Genomic DNA, 26,656 nt, shown 5'->3' with positions numbered 1-26,656 from the left:
AGTTGAAGTACCATGTGATAGAAAGAAATGCAGTGGTATCATCATTACTATTTTTACTATTTGTTGTTGATATTTATAATATTTTTCTTGACATATGTTCTCACAAATATCTGTTTTGTTTTATTTTTTCTTTTTTTCTTTCTTTCTTTCCTTTTTTTTTTTTTTAGTTTTAATGTAAGCTTTGGGGCAAAATGGTTATGCAATATGATAATGTTGATGGAAGTAATATATCTTAAAGATCACTTAAAACCTGTTTCTAGGTGTCTCTGAACTTAAATTTGCTCATCTTTGAATTCATACTAATATTACCTTTCTTCAAGGATTGTTGTTAGAAGGAAATGAAATAGCATACATGAAACTCCTAGCATATAATGTCTTCTATAAAACAAAAGCAAAATTAATGTTTATTTCCTTTGTTGGAAACTTCATTAATTTATTTTTATTTTTATTTTATGCATTATTCCTTTTCTAGAAGGAGTAGATGGGAAATATTTCTTTCTTTCATGTCTTAATCTTCAGAGCATCATCCCAAGACTTTTGTAACTCAGCATGTGAATTTAACCCCCTTGGGTAGTGGATGATTTGGCCTGAAATTGGTTTTTAGTTGAGTGTCTCCCATAGAAAAGTAGCAGGAAAAAAATTTCATTTATGCCTTTAATATGATGAGGTTTGATGTTGCTAATGTGTGAGAGATCTGAAATGCCTATTCTTCCCGAGATGCCATGAATCCTTTTCACTCTTTTGTCTCCTGGAACTGGCTGATAAAAGCAGAATCTCCAAACACAATAAAGCAAAGAAGAAACTGTTCAATCAATTAAATACATTGAACACTTACTCTGTACAGGACATCATCTTAAATTGAGTGAGTGATATGCTTCAGACAAAAAGAGAGGAGGGGCAAAAATAATTTAGGGAGCTGAGCAATATTTCCGAGAAGGAAATGCCAGATACACATTCAGGGACAGAGATTAGATGATCTGGGCTGAACCACAGGGTTTATGTATAAGAGTAAATGACAACATGCTTCCTCGCTCAGCTATCAACTCTGTTCTCTGTTTGGCCATTCATTGCCAGGCAAGAGCTGCGCCAGACTTCTCAATTGACTTTTCTACACCCATTACATGCATTTCCTCTCCACCTACTTCCCCCTTCATCCCCTGTGGTTTACTTTCCATTTCCAACAACGTGCCAGGTTTCTGCTTGTAAAGGTCACCAAGGGCTTAATTTAATTCTGCCACATCAGGTGACCTCTTGGTGTTCATTCATTTCATAGGACTCCTTCAGTGTATTTGACACTCTCTTTTAATGGACTTTTACCTTGGCTTCGATGTCACAGTCTTAATAATCTTTTTCTCTTCCCTTCTCTCTGCTTTCTCACCCTTCCCAGGTATTTTTCTTGGTTTCCTTCTCCAGCAACATCTGCGTGTATTACCTAACTCTAAACATCTGTCCCTCAGATCTTTTCTCCATGTAGTTTTCTGCCTTAGAATCCAGCCATTCTCTACGCCATAACTGCATCTTATCAAATGTTGCTTCTGTGTTTCTCAATCCTAAAAGCTTTCTGTGGCTCGTGCCCACACTGACACTGTGGCATCCTCATTAACCCTTCATGTGCTAACCTCTCTACCTATTTCTGCCATAATTTTCACTCACCTGCTACTCTAAACCTTCTGTCCTATATGTAGCTCTCAAAACAAATAAAAATGTGTGAATAAATTCCTGTTCTGTTCAGCACACAGATTTTTTTTTTTTTTTTTGGCAAGTACTGCCCTCCCCCAATGCAGCTATTCAACATCTGTTGGTCCTCTAAGGGGCTTCCCTGGTGACTCAGTGGTAAAAGAATCCGCCTGCCAATGCAGGAGATGCAAGAGACTCAGGTTTGACCCCTGGGTTGGGAAGATTCCCTGGAGAAGGAAATGGCATCCCAGGCCAATAATCTTGCCTGGAAAATTCCATGGACAGAGGAGACTCAGCTCAGGACTTTCCAAGTGGTCCAGTGATTAAGAATCTGTCTGCCAATGCAGGGGACATAGGTTCCATCCCTGGTCCAGGAAGATCCCACATGCTGCAGAGCAGCTAAGCCTGTGTACCACAACTACTGAATCTGAGCACTGGAGCCCGCGAGCAGCTCTCCTGAGCCTGCGTGCAGCAACTAGCGAAGCCCGCACACACTACTGCCCATGCTCTACAGAGAGAGAAGCCTGCACATCTCAACTAGAGAGTAGCCTGTAGGCTGCAACAAAGACCCAGCAGAGTCAAAAATAAATAAATATGTTTTTTTCTTTTAAAAAAACTCAGCTCAATTTTCTTAATATGTACATATTCCTGTATCCCCAGTCGAAGTCTAATGCCCCTCTTTCCTCTATGTTGAGTTGATTTTAGAAGCTCTATCTTCCCTTTCTCTGTGTGGATACTTTAAAAAGACAGTCACTGTTTAGTTCCACTTCCTCCAATCCCCAGCATAGTTTCTGACCCACCATATGCAATCAACACCTCATCGTTCAATGAATACATGAACAAAGCAAGTCAATAGCCCAGCCCACCTCTCTCATGAGTTTTCTAGTCTTGTGTGTATAACTGTTTTCTTGTCTTGTCCATTGCTACTAATTTCTAATCCAATGCTTTCAGTACTTGAAATAGTACCTCACCTCACAATGGCCACCTTCCAACTTGAAGTTTACTCTGAGCATTTCCCATTAACGCAGGGATTCCCCCCCCCCAACAGGCTTTAAACTTCATGAATGTGGGGCACTCACTAAGAATTAATCCACATATGCACAGACATTTGACTTATTGTGCAACTAAATGACTGCATACATAGTAAACACCAAAACTGGGAATGTATCTTGGGTTCAGTTGATAGAAAACGTAAACCGAATGTTTGCTCTGTCCAGAAGGCTTTCTTCTTGGTCTTTGCCAAAATCCTTCTCCAGTATCAAATTCTTCCCTTACATTTCTCCTCACAGTCCACTTCACAGATGGTACTTTGTAGATGGAGATCTATGATTATAGCTTTTTTGAAGGCTTTTTGCCCACCCCATTCTCCCTCACCAGTAGTCTAACTAAGGTCACGGTCACATCTTTTTGTTGCTTTTAGAAGGGTTCCTTGCCCATGGTAAACATTTATGGCTGTTGGTTGAAATGAGGTGCCCAGAGCTAGGGCCCAAGGACTGCATCACAGATATTAGTCAGTCAAGACAAGTAACTGGATATACCGCAATCTATGTAGCAATAGAGAAGCTTCCCAAACTGACAGCTTATCAAACGAGGCCCTTGCTCTTCTTCAGCAAAGGAGATGGTTTCTGGGATAGTCAAAGTGTCCTTTTCTCTCCACAGGAACCCTACTCCTTCACCAACTCTGAAAAAGTGAAGAACCAGCTGAAAAGTTGGCTTCTGCCAAGAAACCTCAAATCCACTTACATGACTAAACTGTTGAACAGACATCCAATTTCAAAAGCCCAGGGTAACTTGCCCTAGCGTTTCCTATGAGAACACGTCTGCTTAATAACAATGTAACAGATGATAAGAGGGCCAATCACAGAGAAAACTGGTTCAACCCATGTTAAAGGTTGATGATAATTACCAGACTAAACAAATCATTAGAAATATGTTCCCATCTCCAATTTGGATTTTAAAATACTTCAGAGTGGCTTGGAAACTGAGCTTCACTTTAATAAGCCCCAGGATAACTAGCACCAAATGGTTTAGCTACAACTGTCCTTTGAAAATATTTTTGAATTTTTTTTCATCAGAGCAGAAAAATGTGGAGGAAAACACAGATTTTATTCCTCCTGAAGTTTCCCTTAATTATTTGGAGGATATAAATGAAAGGAAGCCTATGTATCAGCATACATTAGACACTTAGCAAATCCGTGGACATGACTCAGACATCATAGGTTAAAAACTATTGTCAATGTTTCAAAATACTTGAGAAGCAAAGGAAAACAGATTCTTAGTGGGGAAAAAATGCTTTTCTTTTTTTTAAGCTAATCTTCCTTTTCCCTTTGAATATCTAAAAGCATATTCATAAAATTGGGAGTAAATTTCCTAAATCTGAATAGCAATAATTTGTAGTTAAATCTATCCATCAAGGCGCTTCCTCACTGGCTCAGCGGTAAAGAATCAGTGTGCAATGCAGGAGACTCAGGTTCTGTCCCTGGTTCAGGAGGACTCCCTGGAGAAGGAAATGGCAACCCATTCCAGTATTCTTGCTTGGGAAATCCCAGGAACAGAGCAACCTGGTGGGCTACAGTCTATGGGGTTGCAAGAGGCAAAGAGTATGACACAATTTAGCTACTAAACCACCAGCACCTACCCTTCAAGGAAATCAGTGTGGTCAATTCTCTTAAAAACTGTTGGGGAGTAAAATTAAATATAAAATGTTTCTAAGCAGTGTGGTGGGACTTCCCTGGTATTCCAGAGGTTAAGACTGTGCTTCCACTGCAAGATGGCAAGGGCTCAATCCCTGGCCAAGGAACTAAGATTTCGCATGAGATGCAATGTGGCCAAAGCAAACAAAAAACACTGGATGGTATTTTTACCTCCAAAGAGATATAAAAGAAAATTTTTTTTTCATGAAGAATATTTCACTTTGGGACTTCCATTTTTGCCCTTTCCATAACCTGTACAATGTGTTTTTCCTAATGTCATTTTTCCTGGCTGAGAAGCACAATAACAAGAATAGAGTTTAAAAAAAAAAAAAAGGTGGAGGTGGGAAGACCATGAGTGTTATGTCACCAGTGACTTCAAATGGAAGAAAAATACCAATTCCACATTTCATCCTGAAGAAAGAATGGAAATTTAAAGATCATTTTAACTAACTTTCCCTTTGTGCTCCGTTAACTGAGGATTTCTGTGCTTGATTAACCTAGTATTCAGCCTACAAAGAAATTGTTCCTTCATAGAAAATAATGCCTATTCCCACACAAAATGAAGCAATGTGAATCCTTTATCTTTTGTCATGCTGAGTCTCATGAAAACTTCCACTGTTGAGAAAATGATTCTTTCTCCCTGAGGACCATCTGAATAAAGTAACTCTCCATGATGATAACTAAGATGCATGGAGTCTTCCAGTTTTCCAAGATTTTTATTTATTTTCCAGTTTTATTGAGATATAATTGACAAAGAAAACCCATGCTTAGTTAACATGTATAACATAATGTTTTGATATACATATATTTTGTCAAATAATTACCACAGTCATCCTCCTTACCATATCCAGCACCTCACATAGTTACCATTTTTGTCTGTGATAAGAACACTTAAGATTTACTTTCTTAAGAGTTCCCTGGTTGTCCAGTGGTTAAGACTTTGACTTCCAATCCAGGCAGAGAGCAAAGATCTGACATTCTTCTTGGCCAAAAATCCAAAACCATAAAAAAAAGCAAAATATTGTAACAAATTCAATAAAGGCTTTAAAAATGGTCCACATCAAAAAAATATTTAAAACACTTACTCTCTTACCAAATTTCAGGTATGCAACATATTATAACTGTAGTCAATAGGCCATATGTTAGATCTCCAGAAGGTATCCCTCTCATATCTCCAACTCCAGTCTAATAGGGCCAGCTTTTCTGGAACCTTTTAATATGTTTCAAGAAGATGTTATGTCTGCTTTGTATATTTTAATTTTCATTTTAATGTTTTTCTGCTAATATATTCCTGTTTTACATTAGAAGCCAATTTTGAGTGGTATGGGCCATAAAGGGCTTCCCTGGTGGCTGAGTAGTAAAGAATTTGCCTGCCAATGAAAGAGACACAGGAGACGCAGGTTCAGTCCCTGGGTCGGGAAGATCCCTGGAGGAGGAAATGGCAACCCACTCCAGAATTCTTGCCTGGAAAATTGCATGGACAGAGGAGCCTGGTGGGGCTACAGTCCATGGGGCTATAGAGTCAGACATGACATAGCAAGTAAAACAACGATTATAACAATGGGTCATAAAAACCCATGTCTGATTGTCACTTTGTGCCTTTTGTAGTTATCAAATATTACGTGAAATATACAGGGACAGCATTTGTGGAATTTCTCAGATACATGGCACAAGAATACATGGCACAAGACGTGAAAATGAAGTTTAAGCCAAAAGTAAAGAAATTGTCAAACTATTTGGCATGTAACAATTATTCAATAAATATTATATGTTTTTTTCGCAATAACACTTCTGGGCATACACACTGAGGAAACCAGATCTGAAAGAGACACGTGCACCCCAGTGTTCATCGCAGCACTGTTTATAATAGCCAGGACATGGAAGCAACCTAGATGCCCATCAGCAGATGAATGGATAAGGAAGCTGTGGTACATATACACCGTGGAATATTACTCAGCCATTAAAAAGAATTCATTTGAGTCAGTTCTAATGAGATGGATGAAACTGGAGCCCATTATACAGAGTGAAGTAAGCCAGAAAGATAAAGAACATTACAGCATACTAACACATATATATGGAATTTAGAAAGATGGTAACGATAACCCTATATGCAAAACAGAAAAAGAGACACAGAAGTACAGAACAAACTTTTGAACTCTGTGGGAGAAGGTGAGGGTGGGATGTTTCGAAAGAACAGCATGTATATTATCTATGGTGAAACAGATCACCAGCCCAGGTGGGATGCATGAGACAAATGCTCGGGCCTGGTGCGCTGGGAAGACCCAGAGGAATCGGGTGGAGAGGGAGGTGGGAGGGGGGATCGGGATGGGGAATACATGTAACTCTATGGCTGATTCATATCAATGTATGACAAAACCCACTGCAATGTTGTGAAGTAATTAGCCTCCAACTAATAAGAAAAAATAAAAAATTAAATAAATAAATAAATATTATATGTTTTTATAATTTCTCAGTGCATTTTCAACATCTCTGATCTCAGTGTTTCTATAATCTATTCATTTCTAGTTGCCAAATAACTTTTCAAAACTCAGACAGTACATCAGTCACACAATGCCTACTTTCTGCTTGTGCTTCCCTCAATAAAAATATTTTGTGTGCACAATCAATATCAATATATTATCAGTGTTAGAATTCATGGGTGTGTGTATGTTCAGTCGCTCAGTCATGGCCGACTCCTTGTGACCACATGATCTGTAGCCTGGCAGGCTCTACTTTTGGTGGGATTCTTTGGGCAAGAATACTGAAGTGGGCTGCCATCCCCTCCTCCAGGGGAGCTTCCCAACCCAGGGATCAAGCCTGAATCTTCTGCATTGGTAGGTGGATTCTTTTATCACTGAACCACCTAGGAAGGCCAGATTAGTATTCATAATAATGTATAAAACACTTTCATGAGCTGAGAGAAGAAAGTTACTTAAGATTTTACAGTTTCTGATGCTGTCATTGCTTCTCTTGAAGAAGGTGTAGGCCTTGGCTAAAGAGAACCTTCTGTACAGAGCAGGGAACTTTGCTCAGTGCCCTGTGGTGATCTAAATTGGAAGGAAATCCAAAAGAAAGATGATATACCCACACATATAGCTGATTCACTTTGCTGTAAAAACTAACACAACATTGTAAAGCAACTATACTTTGATAAAAATTAATTTTAAAAAAAGATGTAGGCTTTGATTGGAGTACATCTCTCTTAATTGGCTTCAAAGATATTTTGTACAGATGATATTCATTTACATGACTTGTGTTAAAGCAGCATTCACTGTAAATGACATACAATAAACAATAAATGATCCAAAAAATATTTTCTCCTTTTAACCATCATTTGCAACTCTTAAAAACATTGGCCAAGAAATAAACTCCTCCCACGTGCTCAGAGGCTGAAAAAACTCAGGATGGACTTGATGGACATTTCATCCAGAATCTGCAAAGTATGTGATACCCTTAGCCTCTTCAATTTCCTTTTGCTTTGGTTTACATGGGAACCTGTGTTTGTAATGGAGCTTTCTGTTAACCAGCTACAGATAGAGTCCTACTCGCCTGTGCTTATGTGCTTGCCACGTAACTTTTTCCTAACATTTTTAGTTGATTTCAGTCTTTCCCCACAAGATTTCAAGCACCATGAAGGTAAAGGCAATGTTTTCTGTTGTTACTATTGGCTGGTTATGCTTTTGATTTGCTCATTAGTTTTGTTCACATCGTGTCTCCATTATACCTAACAATGCCCTAGAACATGATAGGTGTAATTAATTAAGTTTTCATGTTCTCTTAGTGTACCTGAGATGATACCAAATCATAATATTCATTTGACCTCCACCTTTCCTCTCCCTGATTCTCATACCTTATGTTAGAAATGGTTTTATTGAGGTTAACTTATTTCTACGAACCAGATCTATCAGCATAGCCATACACACACACACACACACACACACACACACACACACACACACAGAGCAACCACAGCTAGAACATGACCCCAACAGCCCTTTGCTTTTTCTGATAAAGAAAACTGTACCTTCTAAATTTCCACCTGAATCCTCCCTGCAGTGGCCTTGCCCTGTGGAAGAAATAATGTGGGAAAAAAATCACTCTTTGACCTTCTACACAACAAAATATTCTGGGTTGTTTTATCTTTCCCCTTCCCCCACTCCCACAAAAGTTCCTGTCATCTCTAAAATATTGCAAATAACTCTGCCAGTTTTCCTCTTACCTGGCTGTGTCTCTGGCCAAAGTTGAGGAAACAGAGATGAAGCCTCACAGACCTACAAGTATCTTAAGTGCTGGGTTGGCCAAAAAGTTCATCTGGGTTTTTCTAACAGCTTAGGGAAAAAAATCAAATGAACATTTTGACCAATTCAATAGAAAAGTGAGCACAATATGAACAAAATTTACAAGGTGATGAGATCATTGCTGTTATGGAGTTATGTATGGAGTACTGTGAGGCCTTCCCTGGAGAAGGGCATGGAAACCCACTCCAGTATTCTTGCCTGGATAATCCCATGGACAAGGGAGCCTGGCAGGCTACAGTCCATAGGGTCATGAAGAATTGGACACAACTGAAGCAACTTAGCATGCACACACACACTGTGAGACCCTAGGAGGGGATACACCCAGATCTGCCATAAGAATTCAGAGAAAAATTCATTGGGGAAAAAAACCTTTGAAAAATGGTGACTTGAGTGATGTATGCATTTACTTGGCAGATGGGAAAGGATGTCCTGGCACAGAAAGCAACATCTAAGTAACAGAGAGGAAAGAGCATCTACTCAGCTAACAAGAATAATGTGAATGTGTGTGTGAGCACATGTGTGAAGGAGTTTTAGTGGAAGTGTTAAGGGATTAAATGTTGAAAGATGAATGTGCACAGGTTTGTAAAGTTTAACTGAGTAAGCTTTACTCTATTCTGTGGGTAATCTGATACAAACTAGAGAACTGATCAGTGAAGAATGAGAATAACAGCAGAGAGAGAAACACAACAATTGAGGCAAGAGGTGATATGAGTTGAGGAGTTGATACTATGACAAAGATGCTGGGGAAGAAGGTACTTAGGAAGGAAGTTTACAGGATGTGATGATGGATTGAATGGATGCTGAGTGGAAGGTACAGGGGGCCAAGTGGGGTAATGTCTAGGATCACAGGGAAGATGGTAGAAGAGTAAGTTTGAGATGAGAAGATGAGCTTGTTAATGGGACAGCAGGTGGAGATATTTAAGTAGGAAAAAAATATTTTTCTCAACTAGGGGAACTGGCTGCAGGAAGGAATTTGAGAGTCATCAGGAACTGAATGCAGAAGAAGGTACAGAAAGGGATAAAATTACCCTTGTGGAATAACACAAAAAGAGAACTAAGAACATAGTGCTCGTAAATCCCTACCTTTACAGTATGGACAAATGAAGAAAAGCTCCATCAAACACTGAGAAGAACCAGAGACATAGAAAAGAATTTGCATAAAAATAAAAGTCAGAGAAAGAGATGATAAACAAGACTAATGTTATGAAAATTTTCCTATTGAATACAGCAACATAATACCTAGGAAGGCAGTGATGAAGGTTGCTAGAAAGATGTCAAGTAAGTGGTGGGCATGAGGCTAAAAGTACAATGGTGAGCAGTATCAAGAGAAGAAATAACTAGATGGGGAAACTGAGTCTAGAAACCGTTTCATCTAGCAGGTGAAAAACAAAACCTTTATCAAAACTGAAGGTGACATCAATAGGGGAAAAAAACTAGAAGATTCAGTAAAGGGGGAATCAATTTTGGACCAAATTCCCAAGACAGTGCCAAGAAATACAAGGTAGAACATAAAAGTGAAAGTCACTCAGTCGTGTCCGACTCTTTGCGACCCCATGGACTGTGTATACAGGCCATGGAATTTTCCAGGCCAGAATACCAGAGTAGGTAGCCTTTCCTGTCTCCAGATAGAACATAGAAGGGCGGTATTAACGGTAAGAGGAATACAACATCTTTGTTAAGATTGTGTTCACAAAGAGCAAGTATGGATGAGCATATAGAAGAGGAGCCAGAAAGTTAAAAAGCAGTCAAACCTTTATATTATGATGAAAGCAGAAACAGAGAGAGCAGGGAGCTAGGACGGTGAAGACTTGGAATCAACACCCAGGAGGTTGGAGAGGGAAATACTCGGGCTCGGAAGAGGAGTTGTTCTGAGTTCACCTCTCCTGACACCAGATGACCTTGAGACTAGCCATGTGATGAGTCTGGCTTCACAAGGGAGGAGCTGCTGGCTGCAGTGGGGCCAAAGACAGAGGGGCTGGCTCTATCTGTGAGGCTCAGGTGAGTCACGAGGTCTACCCAGAGATGCTCCTGCGCAGGTAAGGGCAGCCAGAAACAGCCCAGGAATAGGATGTTCTAAGGCATTTTTGCAAGCGCCTTATTCCTCCCATCTTTACTTTGGCCACATCTCTGGGATCTCCTTATCAAGGCTCAGCTTTTTATTGATGTCACGCTAGAGAGCAAACCATGTAACTTTCGCTTCCAGGAAATATTTCTTCTGGGAAAGTAGGAAAGGCATCTGTGTACTCTCTGAACTGTCCTGGCCCGACCACAGGCTGGCTCTGTCCAAAATCAAAAAGATTTTCAGATGTTTCTCTGAGGCAGGGAGATATATATTATGAATCTCCAATCATTTATTTATCTGACAAAATACTCAGACATACTGTCCTTACACCATGCCGCAACCCTTCTGAGTCTTTGAAAGTATTAATTAAATCCTTAGAAAAACCCTAATTATCCCCATTTTACAGACAGGGAAGCTAAAGCCTTGAAACATTAGATCTGATTATACTTTCAAAGCCAGAAGAAAGACTTGAATCTGGGCACTCCAACTCCAGAGTCTGGGTTCTTCCCTAGTATGCCAAGCTATTTTATAAGAAATCAGAATTGGGGGCGGGGAGGGGCAATCTCCTAGATAATCCAATCCCTTCTTATTATATTAGGAACACTTAAACAGCATTGCTGACAAAGGCCTGTATAGTCAAAGCTGATTTTTCCAGTAGTCAGGTACTGATGTAAGAGTTGGATCATAAAGAAGGCTAAGTGCTGAAGAATTGATGCTTTCAAACTGTGATGCTGGAGAAGACTCTTGAGAGTCCCTTGGACTGCAAGGAAATTAACCCTGAATATTCACTGGAAGAACTGATGCTGAAGTTGAAGCTCCAATACTTTGGCCACCTAATGGGAAGAGCTGACTCATTAGAAAAGACCCTGATGCTGGGAAAGATTGGGGGCAGCAGGAGAAGGGGACTGCAGAGGATTAGATAGCTGAATGGCATCACTGACTCGATGGACAGGAGTCTGAGCAAACTCCGGGAGATAGTAAAGGACCGGGAGGCTTGGTGTGCTGCAGTCCATGGAGTCACAAAGAGCTGGACATGACTTGGCAAGAACAACAAAGTAGGGTTAGCAACTAACAGTTTCAATTTTGTTGTCTTCCTTAAAGACTGTATTGTTGGGGGTGTGCAATGTAAAAAGGACAGCTTTTTTATGATAGAGAATGTTTTCTCCTTCCTCTTGTCTGTGAGTTCACAGTGAGTCATAGGACACTTATGGGCTCCCTGGAGGCCAACCCTATCTCAACTCCCTCTGTTTCCAGAACAGGTGTCTATCCAGTCCATGATAGTGATCTCTGTCCTTGGAGACTTTTTGAATTAAAGAAGATAGTCTATTATTGGGCTTCCCTGCAAGGCAGCCACGCACATGGATATACGTCTGTCTTTAATAAATTTAATTTTCCTTATCTTTAGCCGGTTACACATCTGTATATGTATTATTAACTCTCATGGATCCGATTTTTCCACTCTCATATACATGTGTATGTATGTGTGTGTTCATGCCTGGAAATGATTATCTTCTGTTTCAAATTCAAACACGTTGTTTCTTTAGCTAATACCATGCCCTGTCTTCAACAGAGACGTTTATTTGTTTTGCGTTTGTTTGTTTGTTTTTTAAGGTGGTGGGGTTTGGGGTGTTTGATGTTTTACCATTGAGCCAAATTCTCACCACATTTTTAAAAAATTGGAACCCCTTCTATCCAAAGATAAAGTATCTCGTCCACCCGTAGCCATTGGATTTGAATTCTAAACAGAAGGGTAATGTGTGAATTTGCTAATTATTTCCTGCTTTTGAGTTCGCTAGCATTTTGCCTTCAGCTATAAAGAGGCACACAACTAGCAGAATGTTGCCTCCTAGTAACCAAAGAGAAAGAAATGAGTTTTTAACACTCATTTTTAGTGTGTTTCAAATCAATTTTTCAAATCAAATCAATTTCAAATCAAATTTTAGAATAGTGCTGAAATAGAAATAAGAAAGGCAACTTGATAATGGAGTGATTAAAGTTTCATTAAAGAGAGGACAGTTTGACTTGGCCTATAATTGAGATAGTATTTTCTACTATGATATTGGAAAAGTAAAAAAGAATAATTTAAAGTTATTCAGTGAAAATTGAATAGCAAAGAATAAAACAGAAAACTTTTTAATTTCCCCACTGTGGGAGAGAAGCAAGCCTCTCTGAAGGATAATGCACAGAAGTAACTCTAGGTACTAGTCTTAAGTATAAACTTTCACACCAAATCTATTTCTTATGCACTTGACAACATTTTCAGGACAGATCCATGACCTAGAATATAGGTGAGAACCTTGTTAGTAATGAATCATGGATTCTATGGGTACAGTAAATTACTTTTGGTTAATTCACTTATTCAATTAAAACAATACTTGTTGACCATCTATTACGTGTTTAGCACTATGTTAGGTAATGGAACAACATAATCCCACTGAATTTCCACATGACTTAGGAACATGGATAATGACTTATAATGTCAAATGTGAATGCACATATTACTAAAAGGTAGGCGCAAATTGCCATGGAGACAAATTTTAGAGGGGACTTGGTGTGTGGGTTCATAGATGCTGTGTTTGTAAAAGAGGATCTCAAGAAAAAAAAATGTGAGTGTGCTGAAAAGCTCACTACTAAGCTAATTTTAGCCACAAATTTCAGCATTCATCACATGCTGTATTTATGAATTCATATTTTTATCCCACAAAACATAATTCTTAAATCTGATTACATATTAGAAGCACTTGGAGAAATTAAAAAACACACCAGCACCTGAGCTCAGGCCCACAGAAATTCTGATTTAAGTGGCCCTCAGAGGAGCGCACATGGGAGTGTTTTTAAAAATTTTATACAGCTGCTTTACAACACAGTGTTAATTTCTGTGGTACAGCAAAGTGGATCAATTATACGTATATGTACATCCTCTCTCTTTTAGGTTTCCTTCTCATTTAGGTCACCACAGAGCACTGAGCAGAGGTCCCTGTGCGACACAGTAGGTTCTCTTTGGTTATCTGTTTTACACATCGTAGCATACACATGTCAACGCCAATCCATCCCACTGCTCTCTTCCCCCTCTTGGTATCCATAAATTTGTTCTCTACATTCATGTCTCTATTTCTGCTTTGCAAATAAGTTCATCTGGGTATTTAAAAAGGGTCCCAAGTTATACTACCAGATGGCCACAATTGAGAACCAGCACTCCAGGCCTTGAGGATAGATGGAGATACCCGTTGTGCCTGTACTAATGCCCTCATGTTGGTCCTTTAAGCTGCACTGATTTGGTATACAATCAATATTTTTGCAAATTAAACTGAATTGGCTTCAATTGTCCAAAAGAAATTCATTATATACCACTTCTCCAGTAAAGAAAATCTTACTATTGTCTATCCTTCCTCCACTTCTGTGATAGGAACATAAACATGATGAAGACACCCATCCCATTCTGGTGGATCATTCACCTGCTCTGGGGGGACAAAATAAAGAAAGGTTATAAGTTTATTCTTAAATAACTACAAGGAGTTTGGATTAAGAAATACTCAACTTCACCCATGGCCTATCTGTTCACTCAATGTTCTTTGCTCATGCCATCTCTTGCCATCAGTCAACTGTGAGCCAAATTTGCCCAGCATCACCAAAAAGTGCCCTGATTCAGACTCTTCAGTACTTTTCACCCAGCCACTACTACCAGCACCTCGTACCAGCCAGAGAGACAAAACATCCAGTCAGTTGAACTCTGTGAATGGCTGAACTGACTGAAGTGTCCAAATATTTTGGCCAGGAAGAGATAGGCTTCCCCCATAAACATAAATTCCCATGGAAACCAAACCAGAAGACAGAGAATATTCACTTTATTTTAGGTCCAGGGAGCCTTGTGAGACATTCCATGAGTTAGTCTGGGTTCTTAGCATCCAAGACAGTGCTTTTTCCCTATGGCTGGCTATCGCTTCAAGCCATCACTTAAACAGAGCTCAGACAGCACTGACCTTGAATAGAATCCAAGGAGTTTTCCATGGAGAACTTATGTCTATAGAACTGTCTGCTCACCCAGACTTTATAAACCCTTTGACTCTCCAGACAGGAAAAAAGCATAACACTGCACTGTAATTAATATGAAATTCATTGAATATTGTTCTATTCTTTTTTTCAGTGCAGATGCATTTTTCTCTGCCCACAATCTGGAAACTGAAATCTTATATCTGCTTTTGAAGGCTATTTTAAGGACATCAATGATTTATATCTTAAAGAGCTCAAATTTAAATTAACTTTTACTTTTCTTAATGGTTCAGAATGTTAGAAAATATATATATATTTTACTGTGCAAACTTACTCTCTAACTTGAAAAGTGTTAGTCACTCAGTTGTGTTGGACTCTTTGCACCCCCATGGACAAGAGGAGCCTGGAGGGCTACTATACCACATCAGGCTCCTCTTGTCTATGACATTCTCCAGGTAGGAATACTGGAGTGGGTAGCCATTCCCTTTTCCAAGGCTTCTTCCTGACCCATGGATAAAACCCAGGTCTCCTGCATTGCAGGCAGATTGTTTACTGGCTAAGCCACCAGTGAAGCCCACTCTCTAATTACCTCATTGTAAACTGACCGGGTTGGATGGCATCACCGACTCAACGGACATGAGTTTGGGTAAATTCTTGGAGTTGGTGATGGACAGGGAGGCCTGGCATGCTGCACTTCATGGGGTCGCAAAGAGTCAGACACAACTGAGTGAATGAACTGAACTGAACTGAAACTGGGAAACTGGGATTTGGGCACACCAGGTCTTTCAATATTTAAGGAGGATGGAAGTGTTAGCTCCAAAGTAATGTTACTGAGCACCATTAAAAGTGAAATAGAGCTTTGTCTTCTAAACATTCATATCTTTATCTGCTTACCTAATGTATAAGGAGGAATTCAGTGCAGGACAGGGAAACTACCCTAAGTGTTTTAAACTGGGACAGATTTAAAATGAGAAAACTGGTGCTTGCAAAATTGTCAGAGGGGCTCAAGAAACAGCTTCTAGGCTTGGCCTTCTGGAATAACTTTAAGAACAATAAAAACAAACCCATTAAAGCTGCCACTGGAACTCTGCTGGAAGAAGCCCAAATAACATGACCCCAGTGGCCTCTCTACATCCAAGAAGATGGAGAATGACACAGCAAGAGCTGTGATTTCGATATTGTAAGGACCAATCAAGATGCCACCACCCTTGTCTATGCTTCTGGGCACCCTGGGAGCTGGAGAATGGACAGTGGGAAAGTAAGATTGAAAGAATTCCTAATTCTGGAGCTGGTAGTAATAGCTACACACTGCTGGACAATGGCTTCTGCCTTACATTCACTTTTCAAGCCAAGGAGTCAGACAATTTAGTGAATCTGCAAGGCTTCCAAACCCAGCTCAAGGGGATCTGGAAAATATACTTAATAGCTTTCTAAACTTTTCAACCAGAAGAAGGGTAGACGTTACGAGTATCAGTTCAGTTCAGACTCCATGGACCGCAGCAAGACAGGTTTCCCTGTCCATCACCAAATCCCAAAGCTTCCTCAAACTCATCTCCATCGAGTCAGTGATGTCATCCAACCATCGCATCCACTGTCGTCCTCTTCTCCTCCTGCCTTCAATCTTTCCCAGAATCAGGGTCTTTTCCAATGAGTCAGTTCTTCACATCAGGTGGCCAAAGTATTTCAGCCTCAGCTTGAGCATCAGTCCTTCCAATGAATATTCAGGACTGATTTCCTTTAGACTGGTTGGATCTCCTTGCTGTCCAAGGGACTCTCAAGAGTCTTCTCCAACAACACAGTCCAAAAGCATTCATTCTTTGGTGCTCAGGTTTTCTTCCAAAGAGCAAGTATCTTTTAATGTCATGGATGCAGTCACCATCTGCAGTGAGTCTGTCACTGTTTCCATTCTTTCCCCATCTATTTGCCATGAAGTGATGGGACCAGATGCCATCATCTTAGTTTTTTGAATGTTAAGTTTTAAGTGCACTTTTTCACTATCCTCTTTCACTTTTATCAAGAGGATTTTTAGTTCCTCTTCACTTTCTGCCATATGGGTGGTGTCATCCACATATCTGAGGTTATTGATATGTCTCCCCCGCAATCTTTATTCCAATTTGTGCTTCAAACAGCCCAGAATTTTGCATGAGGTACTCTGCATAGACGTTTAATAAGCATGATGACAATATACAGTCTTGACCTACTCCTTTCCCAATCTGGAACCAGTCCATTCTTCCATGTCTGGTTTTAACTTTTGCTTCTTGACCTGTATACATATTTTTCAGGAGGTAGGTAAGGTGATCTGGTATTCCAATCTCTTGAAGAATTTTTCACAGTTTTTTGTGATCCACACAGTCAATGGCTTTGGCATCGTCAATGAAGTAGAAGTAGATGTTTTTCTGGAACTCTCTTGCTTTTTCTATGATCCAACGGATGTTGGCAATGTGACCTCTGGTTCTTCTGCTCTTTTCTAAATCCAGCTTGAATATCTGGAAGTTCTCGGTTCACATACTGTTGAAGCCTGACTTGGAGAATTTTGAGTGTTACTTTGCTAGCATGTGAGATGAGTGCAATTGTGTGGTAGTTTGAGCATTCTTTGGTATTGTCTTTCTTTAGGATTGGAGTGAAAACTGACCTTTTTCAGTCCTGTGGCCTCTGCTGAATTTTACAAATGACACCAATATAAACAATGTAGAATAGACATCATCTCTTACTTTGTTTACACATTGAAACTGGATGTAGTATGACAAAGTGGCAGAGTATGAGTGTGCGAACATCTCCTGTAAGAACTCCAAAACTGCAACTAACCACTGAGCAACTATCGACAAGAGGATGTTGGATCCCACCAAAAATAGATACCCCATGTCCAAGGGCAAAGGAGTAGCCCCAGCAAGATGGTAGGAGGGGCCAAATCGTGTTTAGAATCAAACACCCTCATACCCACCAGAGATGCTTGGAAAGCTCAGACAAAACTTGGTGCACACCAGGACCCAGAGGCCCCATAAGAGGCTGAGCTAGACCCGCCTCTGAGTGTCTTCTGTGTGGGGATGGGCCAGCAGTGGCCTGCTGTGAGGATAAGGGCTCTGGCTTCAGCAGGTCTGGGAGGCTTGGCATGTGAGCCCCAACATAGAGCCACCGAGAAGACAATCTACACACTATAGAACAATTATACCAAAGAAGTTCTCACACTGTTGTGAATGTTCTAAGGCCACAACAGATTTTCCAACCTGGGGATTTGGCAAAGAGAACCCCCAGGGAATTTGATTTTGAAGGCCAATGGGGTTTGATTACAGAACTTCCACAGGACTGGGGACACAGACTCTTGGAGGGCACAAAGAAACCCTTGTGCACGCTAGAAGCCAGGAGAAAGGAGCGCTATCCCCACAAGAGACATGCATGTGAGTGTTTAGGAGTCTCCAGCGGAGGCGTGGGCCTACAGTGGCCTGCCGAAGGGTCAGCGGCACTAAATAAAACAGTACTGGCATACATCCTTTTGAAGGAGGTCCATTACCTCCATCACTCCTACCATGTTTGGCCTGAGGCCAAACTACAAGGAGGGAACACAGCCCCACCTATCAGAGAAAATTGGATTAAAGATTTACTGAGTGTGGCCCCACCCACCAGAGCAAGACCCAGATTCCTCCACAGCCAGTCCTTCACATCAGGAAGTTTCTCAAGCCTCTTATCCTTACCCATCAGAGGGCAAACAACATGGAAACAGCAGTTACAGAAAACTAACCAAAATGATCACTTGAATCATAGCCTTGTCTAAATCAGTGAAACTACGAGGCATGCCATGTAGGGCCATCCAAGACAGGTGGATCAAGGTGGAGAGTCCTGACAAAACGTGGTCAATTGGAGAAGAGAATGGCAAGCCACTTCAGCATTTTTGCCTTGAGAACCCAATGAACAGTGTGCAAAGGCAAAAGATATGACACTGAAAGATGAACTCCCTGGGTTGGTAGATGCTTAATATGCTACTGGAGAAGAGTGGAGAAATAACTCCAGCAGGAATGAAGAGGCTGAGCCCAAGTGGAAACAACACCCAGTTGTGGATATGACTGGTGGTGTAAGTGAAGTCTGATGCTGTAAAGGAAAATATTGCATAGGAACCTGGAATGTTAGGTCCATGAATCAAGGTAAATTGAAAGTGGTCAAAGAGGAGATGGCAAGAGTGAATAACAACATTTTAGGAATCAGTGAAACAAAATGGACCAGAATGGGCAATTCTAATTCAGGTGATCATTGTATCTATTGTATCTATTGTGGGCAAGAATCCCTTAGAAGAAATGGCATAGCCCTCACAGGCAACAGAAGAGTTTGAAATGCAGTACTTGGGTGCAAACTCAAAAATGATAGAATGATCTCTGTTCACTTCCAAGGCAAACCATTCAATATCACAGTAATCTAAGTCTATGCCCCAACCACTAATGCTGAAAAAGCTGAAGTTGAACAGTTCTATGAAGACCTACAAGACCTTCTAGAACTAACATTAAAAAAAGATTTCCTTTTCATCAAAGGGGACTGGAATGCAAAAGTAGGAAGTCAAGAGATACCTGAAGTAACAGGCAAGTTTGTCCATGGAGTACAGTAGAATGTGAAAGAGTAGAGATCTCTTCAAGAAAATTAGAGATACAAAGGGAACATTTCATGCAAAGATGGGCACAATAAAGGACAGATATGGTATGAACCTAACAGAAGCAGAAGATATTAAGAAGAGGTGGCAAGTGTACACAGATGAACTATATAAAAAAAGATCTTAAGGACCCAAATAACCACAATGGTGTGGTCACTCACCAGACATCCTTGAATGAGAAGTCAAGTGGGCCCTAGGATGCATCACTATGAACAAAGCTAGTGGAGGTAATGGAATTCCAGCTGAACTATTTCAAATCCTAAAAGATGATGCTGTGAAAGTGCTGCATTCAATCTGCCAGCAAATTTAGAAAACTCAGCAGTGGCCACAGGCCTGGAAAAGGTCAGTTTTCATTCCAATCCCAAAGAAAGGCAATGCCAAAGAATGTTCAAGCTTCTTCACAATTACACTCATCTCACACACTAGCAAAATAATGCTCAAAATTCTCCAAGCCAGCCTTCAACAGTACATGAACTGAGAACTTACAAATGTTTAAGCTGGAATTAGAAAAGGCAAAGGAACCAGAGATCAAATTGCCAACATCCACTGGATCATCGAAAAAGCAACAGAGTTCCAGAAAAACATCTGCCTCTGCTTCATTGGCTATGATAAAGCCTTTGACTGTGTGGATCACAACAAACTGTGGAAAATCCTTAAAGAGATGGGAATACCAGACCACCTTATCTACCTCATGAGAAATATGTATGTGGGTCAAGAAGCAACAGTTAGAACCAGATGAAAAAAAAGACTGGTTCCAAATTGGAAAAGGAGTATATTAAGGCTGTCACCCTGCTTATTAAACTTCTATACAGAGTACCTCATACAAACTTCTCGGCTATATGAAGCACAATGGAATCAAGATTGAGGGGGAGAAATATCAATAACCTCAGATATGCAGATGAAATTACCCTTATGGCAGAAAGCATAGAGGAACAAAAGAGCCTCTGACAAAAGTTAAACAGGAGAGTCAAAAAGCTGGCTTAAAACTCAACATTCAAACAACAAAAACCATGGCATCTGGTCCCATCATTCAATGGCATATAGACGGGGAAATAATGGAAACAGTGACAGACTTCATTTTGGAGGGCTTCAAATTCTCTGCATATGGTGACTGCATCCATGAAATTAAAAAAAGAAGCTTGCTCCTTGGAAGAAAAGCTATGACAAACCTAGATAGCATAGTAAAAAGCAGAGACATTACATTACCAACAAAGGTCGGTATAGTCAAAATTATGGTTTTTCCAGTAGTCATGTGAGAGTTGGCCCAGAAAGAAAGCTGAGCATTTAAAAATTGATGCTTTTGAACTGCGGTGTTGGAGAACACACTTGAGAGTCCCTTGGACTGCAAGATCCAACCAGTTAATCCTAAAGGATTAATATTAATCCTAAAGTCCAGAATATTCATTGGAAGGACTGATGCTAAAGGTGAAACTCCAGTATTTTGGCCACCTGATGTGAATAACTGACTCCTCAGAAAAGACCCTGATACTGGGAAAGATTGAAGGCGGGAGGAGAAGGGGACTACAAAGGATGAGATGGTTGGACGGCATCACCGACTCAACAGACATGAATTTGAGCAAGCTCCGGGCATTGATGATGGATAGGGAGGCCTAGTGTGCTACAGTGCATGGGGTTGCAAAGAGTCGGACACAACTGAGCGACTGACCTGAAATGATATGTAAAAGATTACAAATTCTGATAAACCAAAGTCCCCTGCACCATCATTTTTTAGAATCAAATCAAGGGTTTGTTGTGTACTGCTTCAAACTTAGATAGCATGTATTCAGACTACCAATTCAAGTTCAAACAATTGCTGGAATCACAGTTGTCTTCAAAGACAGCCTAAAATCACCCTAGAACAGGAGGGTTTCACCCTCACAGGTCTCCAATTAATTAACTTTTTTGCTATTGAGATTGACTTAGATGTCTAATTTTTGTCATTACAGTGCATAAACTCAGTCTCTAGAAGCTCATTGTTCTATACTAGAACCAGAAACTCACCACTCTTGGGAAATAAGATGAAGCTGCCTTTTAACACGTCTATGTTTCTGAATGCATTTTACTCATAATAATAATAACTGATACCTGAAAGCAAATAAAGTATTTTATGATGTGGCTTAGTGGTTTGATCCATGCCTATTCAGGAAGTCAAGAGACCACAACACAAGCCTGAAAAAGAGTTAGTCTCTGTTTTTGGTTAAGCATGTATTACTTAAAAAAATTTTACTGCTAATTCATATAAGCAGTATATTTTTCTGGGCCCTTGAAATAATGGAAACTATGCTGGTAGTGGCAAAGAAGAAAAGAAATTAAACACTTCAGTGCTTCATTTTGAAATGCACTCTGCAACTGTTTTCATTCATATTTCTTTTGTTTTATAAATATATACATATATAATGTGTGTGTTTATTTATATACCCTGTATACCCAGGAAATAAAATATACCTAGAAAGATCGATTCATAAAAATTTATTACAGAGATGGCTAAAACATATTTAAGCTAAAACACTGATCCTAGAATTATTTGGTAGAAACTCAATAGGACAAGTCTTATTAATGAAATAATAATGTGGCTACATGTTAGTTTTATCTTTAAAAATCACTTTTTTAAAACAAACAAAAACACCTCCCTATTTAACCCAAGTTAATTCAGTGATGAACTTTTGGTCCTTATGAACTACTCATTGGTTATCTTTCATCTTCAAATCTTCTGGTTTCTAAATCTACAATCAGAGAACACATAAAAGGAGACTTAGATGTTACACATGTAGTGCTATTACTTACATATCAAATTTTTAAAATCTAATAGAGTCGTAAACAAAACTACTCAGTTTACTAAATCTTGATGAAATGCACATAGAATGTTGGTCAGGACAAACATTTCGGTTGTCAAAATAATTATTTTTTCCAGGCATGTGATACAAATAGTCATGTTCTCATGACATGCACACGGACAAAACCTGGAAAAATCTGACAAATATTTGAACAGTTAGTTCACTGAATACCAAGTATCTGCATATATAAACATATCTGTGTATTTGTGCTTTTAGTTTCCATCTGGAAGTTTTCTGTAAAACATAATCTTAGCTTTCGAAATACATGCCCAGAGTCATGGATAATAATTTTGATAATGATACCATTCCCTTAAGGCATAAGTCTTAGAGTAGGGACTTGGGGAAATGTGTTTAGTCTGTTGTAATTGAATATGTATGCAAAAGAAGAAGAATTGGGAAATAAGCTTCAGAAATCATCAGTTCTTCATTGCAATCAGAATACAGAGAAATTCGTATTCTGAAAACAAACTATTAGTATTAAGATAACTAATTTTATTCTATGTATCCTGATATAATTAGTGAGTAAATTTAACTGAAACTGCAACATTGAAGGCAGGGGGAGGGGGGAGGGCCCGGTTTCCAGGTGGTGCTAGTGGTAGCCGATACAGGAAACACAATGATATATGGGTTGGATCCCTGGGTCGAGAAGATACCCTGGAGAAGGAAATGGCTACCCACTCCAGTATTCTCGTATGGAGAATCCCACGGACAGAGGAGCCTGGCGGACTACAGTCCATAGGGTCACAAAGAGTCAGGCACTACCAAAGTGACTTAGCATGCACATAATATTGAAGGATGAAAGTCTACTATTCCACATCTTCCTCGTGAAGGATGCCCAATGATGTGCACATTTTCTATGTGACTCTGCTATGCCCTATTTCAGCCCTGAAAAGAGCATAATGCTTAATCTGACTATTGAGTTTGGAAGGTGAAACTAAACACAGTTTTCCAGGCTCTTCCTGGTCCCTCCATCCTGAAAGTGTGAGGCCTGCAAGAAGTATGCATTCTCATCGGCACATTTTTGCTCCATGCTGCAGAGGCTCCTGTCCCAGTTGAGAACATTTGGGTTTTCCAGTCCAGCTGTTATTGGCAATCACATTCTCCAAGAACAGTTTTAGTGGTGTAACAAAAGAATGATAATTTGATCTACATCTTTTGTGGATGCTTTTTATTTTGTTTTTATTTTATTAAACTTTGCTTTATTATGCTGCTCAGGTATTACTTTCTTCTTCTTTTTTTTTTAAATTGAAGATTCCTGTCAATCCAGGGTTGAACAATTCTATTGGTGCCATTTTTATTAGAGCATTTGATTACTTTTTGCCTGTATCACATTCGGATAATTCTTACCATATTTCAAACATTTTCATTATTGTTTTATTCATTATGGTGATCTGTGATCAGTGATCTTTGATGCTAGAATTATAGTTGTTTTGGCATTTTTTAGCAATAGCATATTTTTAAATTAAAGTATGTACATTGTGTTTTTAAATTTTTTATTGAAGTATATAGTTGATTTACAATGCTGTGTTAGTTTTAGGTGTAGAACACAATGATTCAGTTGTATATATAAACAGGGATTCCCTGTGGCTCAGTCAAGTAAAGAAATCACTTGCAATGCAGAAGATCTGGGTTCGATCCCTGGGTTGGGAAGATTACCTGGAGGAGGAAATGATAACCCACTCCAGCATTCTTGCCTGGAATATTTCATGGGCAGAGGAATCTGTTGTGATATAGTCCATATATATATATATATATATATATCCATGTATATATCCATGTATATATCCATGCTCTAATCCAATCATGCTGGTTACCTGATCACAAACTTCCAGCCTCCTAAACTGAGAGAAATAAATCTGTTATTTATAAACCACCCAGTCTATGGTCTTTTGTTATAGCAGCCCAACAGGACTAAGACACTTCCTCTGCCAAGAATTCATAAATAGTTAATGAAGGCTTACTTTGTTAATTATGCAAAGGTTTGTTTATTTTTTAAAAATTTCATTTATTTTTGACTATGTGGGGTCTTCACTGCTGCTTGGACTTTCCCTAGTTGAGGCAAGCCAGGACTACTATGTGTTGCCTGCTATGGTGCACAAGCTTCGATTCCATGGACAAAGAAGCCTAGGCTACAGTCCCTGGGATCCCAACTGAGCAACTAACACCTTCTCTTGTGAAACAGGAGCTGGAGGGCATGCAGGCTTCAGAGTCTGCTGCGCCTGGACGCAGCACTTGCTGCGCGCGGGCTCTAGAGAGCAGGCTCAATGGTTGTGGCGTCTGCACTTACTTGCTCTGCCATACGTGGGATCTTCCTGGATCAAGAACCAAACACGTTTCTCCTGAATTGGCAGACAGATTCTTTACCACTGAGCCACCAGGGAAGAACTGTACAGATTTGTTTTAACTGTGCTTTCTACTGCCATTTTTATACAAAATAAATTGAAATAGGTATTAAGTAATTTCTGATCAATTTGATCAATGTAGACCACCAGACTTATTCATTCAGGTCAAAGAAGTAGATCTTGGTTGCCTGAATTGATCAAACGAGTAGATAGGGAATAAGTACCCAATGTCTTTTATACTCTGGAGATGCAGTTGAGCAATTTATACCAGTTTTCCTCCTTTTCTTGTTCTTGAAACATATAGAAAAATTTACCTAATTCCAAAGCCAAACTGGAAAGCTACTTAAAGTAATAACATGTGTTTATATTTCTCAAGATTAATGTACTGTGGATACAGACCTGTCAACCCACAGTTCAACAACCACATCAACCAAGGCTCATGTGGTATACACCTGTGGAATCTGGGACAATCTACATGCTTTCCATTGCATATCATCTTCAAGGTCAAAAAGTAAATGTAAATGATTGGTCCCTTTTGCAAAAAATAAAGTCACGTTACTCTAAGTCCATAGTTAAAGAAAAAGGAATGTGTGTTTGGATACACAAAAATTAAGGAACCTTAAAAGTTTTTTTTTATTAATTTTTCCTGGAACATAAAAATTATGTTTTTTTCTTTCTAATGTTTTGTTTCCTCTGTACAGCAAAGTGAATCAGCTATACGTATACATATGTCCCTTCTTTTTTGGATTTCCTTCTCATCTAGGTCATCATAGAATACTGAGTGAGTTCCCTGAGTGATACAGCAGGTTCTCATCAGTTATCTATTTTAAACATAGTAGTGGAGATATGTCAATCCCAGTCTCCCAGTTTATCCTACTCACCACTTTCCCCTTGGTGTCCATATGTTTCTTCTCTATGTCTGTGTCTCTATTTCTGTTTTGCAAATAAGATCATCTACACAATTTTTCCCGATTCCACAAAACCTGAAAAGTTTAATGACTATATGCCCTTGGAAATACAATTTCATTTCATTGTGTTTTCTTTGAAAGTCTGGCTACAAGATGATTTTTTTTTTCCTGAGTAATACAAGGACGTATTCCTAACATTTTGAACCATGGAACTGAAATCTCAACAGTCACTTTACGTGCTCTCTCAATGTTCACGTGTTTATTCACTCACACATTCATTCAAGAAATGACACTCTCCATGAAGCTAGAGCACGGTGATGAACAACACAAAATTCCCAGCCTCAAATTTTCTTCTTTTGGGGGGAAGCAGAATAGTGAAACAACAGGTCTCAGTGAGAATTTTAAAAATGACATAAAAGAAATACATGTACAGGGGCCTACGGAAGCATAGAAAATGCACTGAACCTATTTTGCAGTAGATACCAGGGGAGGTAACCCTTGATTTTTATTTTGAAGGTTAAGTAGAAGAATAAGTAGGAGAGGATTAGCCATGTGAGGGAGGGAGTAGGCATTGCATGCAGTGATAACACCATGAACAAAGGCCAGAGGAAAAGAAGTGTATTCAAGGAATTACAAATAGTTCAGTCTTGGAGAGATAAGCAGAGAGCAGCACTTTACATGACTAGCAGGTTGCACTTTATTCTGGAGGTAATTTGAAGGTAGTGAGCATTGGAATAATTGATTTTGATAGTGGACTGGAAATGGCAGAACAAGGACATGGGATATAGGATGACTGACAGCTTCTTCTTTGGCAAAATGAGCGGTGATTCCTTTAATTGAAATGAGATCCAGAGAAGAAGCTGGAGGAGGAACTGGCTATCCACTCCAGTATTCTTGTCTGGAAAATCCTATGTACAGAGGAGCCTGTTGGGCTAGATAGAGCCCATGGAGTGGCAAAGAGTCAGACATTACTGAGCACCCACATACTCACACACAGAGGGACAGCTTTGTGAGAGGTAGTGACATTCAATTTTCAGTGTGTTGCTTTGGAGATGTTGGAGGGCCATTCCTCTGGAGACGTCATCCAAGAATATGTATAAACATATTGAGCAACCCACTCAAGTATTCTTCCCTGGAAAACGCCATGGAGAGAGGAGCCTGGTGGGCTACAGTCTACAGCATCCCAAAGAGTCAGACACAACTGAAGCAACTTAGCGTG

Source organism: Cervus elaphus, chromosome 31 (genome assembly GCF_910594005.1).
Source record: "Cervus elaphus chromosome 31, mCerEla1.1, whole genome shotgun sequence".
Lineage (NCBI taxonomy): Eukaryota > Metazoa > Chordata > Mammalia > Artiodactyla > Cervidae > Cervus > Cervus elaphus.
Note: the sequence above shows the minus strand (reverse complement) of the source record.